The 3,779-nt window shown below is 37.6% G+C and overlaps 1 long non-coding RNA gene across 1 annotated transcript; it reads left to right on the top strand.

Annotated features, from left to right (window-relative positions):
• The first annotated feature begins 1,441 nt into the window (after positions 1-1,441).
• LOC135775333 (uncharacterized) lies at positions 1,442-2,096 on the top strand. The gene is made up of 4 exons (XR_010543864.1): positions 1,442-1,499; positions 1,641-1,664; positions 1,797-1,859; positions 1,995-2,096. It is a non-coding gene; the product is annotated as an uncharacterized lncRNA (long non-coding RNA).
• Positions 2,097-3,779: the final 1,683 nt, after the last annotated feature.

Raw genomic sequence — 3,779 nt, 5'->3', positions numbered from 1 at the left:
GCGCTTCAGACGTCTGCTTCAGACATCGCTTTTGAGTCTCATCACTCTTAATAACTCTTTTAACATCAATCAGGTCCCGAACTTTATCTCTCTTAATAATTATTTTAGCATCAAGCAACTCCTGCAGTCTATTTTCTATAATTTCTGAATGCTTTAAAAACGAAACCAAAAAGTGAAAGACGACGCATATTTGCTTTAGATTATGGATTTGGGACAGTACACCTCTCAGGAAACATGCAGATAAAGATCATTTTAGATATTTAATGACCATTTAGAGCATTGGATTCGCTAGGCAAGAGCTTATTTAAGAGCAAATGTTCTTATTTTTATGAAAACCTCCGACTCATCTACACAGCGCGGGTCACTTGCTGCGCCTCAATTCATCCAGCGGTGGGACAAACAGAAATTATGTGTTGCGTTAATCGTGCGTTAATAAAATTAGTGCTGTTAAAATACATTTGCGTTCACGCGTTATTAACGCGTTAATTTTGACAGCCCTACAATTTAGTTATTGTGAATCAATTAAGTGGAATCTGAATGAAATTTTTGTGAAATTAAAGGAACAGGACTGTGGCCAAAACTGGTACTGCAATCACACAACTGCCAATACACAACATGACAACATAAACATCATTGGGCTGCAAAGCCACTTTTTATATGACAATATCCTGGCCGGACCACTGTTGTTAGTGATGTAAGTATTTGAAATGAAAATGATTTCTTAATGTCTAGTGACATATCAGGGCCATTTTATGATTAATTGATACACATTTCTTACATACACTCTAAAAAAACAAACGGTGCTATATAGCACCAAAACTGTTGATTTGAATCGTAACCATAGAAGAACCGTTTTTAGTGCCATATAGCACAGGTGAAGAACCGGTGAAGCACCTGTGTAGAACCATATAGGGGCCATATAGCACCACATTTGGTTCTACATAGCACTATATGGTTCTACACAGGTGCTTCACCGGTGCTATATGGCACTAAAAACGGTTCTTCTATGATTACGAGCAAAGAACCACTTTTGGTGCTATATAGCACCGTTTGTTTTTAGAGTACTGTTCCTTTAATATAACAAAAAACATTTACAACGACTAATCATAATATGCTGTACTTAAGTGTTTTTTTCTGGTTGGTCAATCTTTTGTTTTCTCCTGAACTGGGTCTAAAGTATCTGCTTTCCTACGTAATGTAACCGACTATTGTTTGTTCAATAAATTGAATTCAAATGCAAACATTTTAAATTGTTCTGTTCTTTGTTTGTTGTTTGATGAGTCTTGTTAGTTTTGAAATTGCCAGAGACAAATGAACCCCCATCCCCACACCTGAAATGTACGCCGCACCCTTAGGTTTATGAGGAAATAGTTCCACCCCTTTCAGAGCATTTCATATAAAGACAATATCGATGTTATGTCCGTATAACGAGAAAGCCACCATCTGTTCAACCATCTCCACTTTCAACATGCTGCATCGAGAGCTGACTTTTATTCCCTGTACGTACATTAATTTGTTTCTTAAAAGATAAATCTCTCATGTAGATATTCTTTCACATAGATTTTTTTATTCTTGTTTTTATTATGACAGAAAATTTGAGATCTTTAAAACTCATGTTTTTTTCCTGTTTATTTTTTCAGTATTAATGCTACTATGCCAACATGGTAAGATCTTTGCCACAGTACAATGCACAATGTTTCTGTAATAAACACAATGACTTTCATATTTTCCATCCAAAAAAGCATCAGAGATTGGTGGATTTCTAATAAATAGCTGAACGGTTGTCATTTCCCCAGGTGCTGCTTTGCAACAATTGCAATACATCATATGTGAAGGGACGAAAGCCCGTATCACCTGTGGTTCGTTTCTGCATTTTATTTTGTATGTTTCTGTGTAGGATATTCTTCCAAATAAAATCGAAAGAATAATAAATGTAATTGAATTAAATAATTTATACTAAACTAAACCGAGTTAATGATGTGATTTATCATCAGAACCAGGTATCATTTCAGTGGTCTCATCCAATTATGGTCGTACAAGCACGGAGGTATGCAGAGGGTCGTTTTCTGATTCTGCGCTCTCTAATGTTAACTGCTTCCACGATACCCTTGATGACGTGTCTAAAAAGTAAGAACCGAAAATCGCAAATCATCAAATCATTTCAGAGCTCAGAGAAAGTTTTAATTGAATTTACTTTTCATTTCTATATTTTTGTGTGTGTTGTAGATGCAATGGAAAACAAACCTGTTCCTTTGATGTGAATAATAATGTTTACACTGACCCCTGCGGAGGAATTTACAAATATCTGGATGTGCATTATTTCTGTGAGTCAATGACATCAAGTGGCCACATTGGACACCAAATAGTTTGTACATTAGACGTCATACTCAATAAACAGAACGCTATCCAACATTCCCTTTAAACACAAGGGCGCAAGTTCCATGGCGGGTTGCTATTATTATGACGGATTTACCAGGCGTACGCCAGGAGCGGGTTACAGCTGAGGAGACCGACGTTCTTGTAAGAGCAGTCAAAGACAGAGAAGTTGTTTTGTATGGGGATAGGAGAAACCCGCCCAAATCAGAGTAGGTTAAACAGGCGTGAGAGGAAATAGCCACAGTCTCATCAGCTGGCATCCCCATCGTTGCGCCAAACGCTACAATGATGTCAGGAGACGGGAGAATCCCAAGCTTGCCAGCATAAATCGGGCACGCCGTGTAACGGGAGGTGGATCTGCCTCTATACCGACGCCAGCAGAGGACATCGCTGCGTCCACCCACACGCTGAAAGGGTTTGGGGGCTTTGAAATCGGACCCAAGAAACGCAAGCAAGGTCCAACCCCAAAGTACACTTACAAATCAAGTTCATATACATTAAGGTTTCTTATGAAAACATTTTAATTATTATTTACATAAAATAAACGCAATACAGCCACACAACAAACTTATGAAAATATTTTAATCGTTATTTGCATGAGAATTTTTTAACGCAGCCACACAATAAATAAAAACTATCACCACAATGCTCACCACTATGATTTCCCTTATCTCGTGTATTAATATTTTTTAGTGTAACAATTTATGATTTGCAAAAATAACTGTTGCATCTGTGTAGATTAGATAAGCAAAGTGTATGCGCGTTGTGCACACTATACATTATGGTCAAGCATGCGCCATTAAAATAGCATAATGAACAACGTGCCACTGACTTTAAACTTTTTTTTTCTGGTCAGTGGCGCAATTGTTTTTTGAAACTGCAAAATAGCATCAGTGATGGTTTGCGCCGGAACACGCCTCTTTTTTTTGCGCTGAACCGCCCAGGGAGCGCAAGTTCATTCCCTAGTTTGCCGACGTGCGTCTGTGGAGGGAAAAACCCGCTGTGCGCCGGTGCAAAATACGAATGATACATGCGTCACTGACAAAGTCAATTGCGCTGGGTGCAAGATAGGGCCCATAGTGTTATATATCTATTGCTACTTACTGTTTGTTTCTCCAAAGGTTTAAATGCAAAGGAGCCGCTCGACTGTGGAGACAACGGCTGTGGTGATTTAAAACAATTTCCATTTGTGTTTACAAATACTTGTATATAATTTTTGTGGCGCACTAAGTGGATATCACATTCTTTAACTGTTATTAAATTTCTGATTTATGTTATAATTGACAAATATTTTTGCTTCTCTTCTCTTCAATCCCAGATGTAACGACAATCTGTCAGTTTGAAAAGAAAGAAATCCGTTGTAGTAAGATATTGTTTTGTTTTTTTACATTTTTTTAAAAAGA

Source organism: Paramisgurnus dabryanus, chromosome 21 (assembly GCF_030506205.2).
Source record: "Paramisgurnus dabryanus chromosome 21, PD_genome_1.1, whole genome shotgun sequence".
NCBI lineage: Eukaryota > Metazoa > Chordata > Actinopteri > Cypriniformes > Cobitidae > Paramisgurnus > Paramisgurnus dabryanus.
The sequence above is the reverse complement of the archived record's forward strand: the minus strand, read 5'-3'. Positions and strand labels throughout refer to the sequence as shown.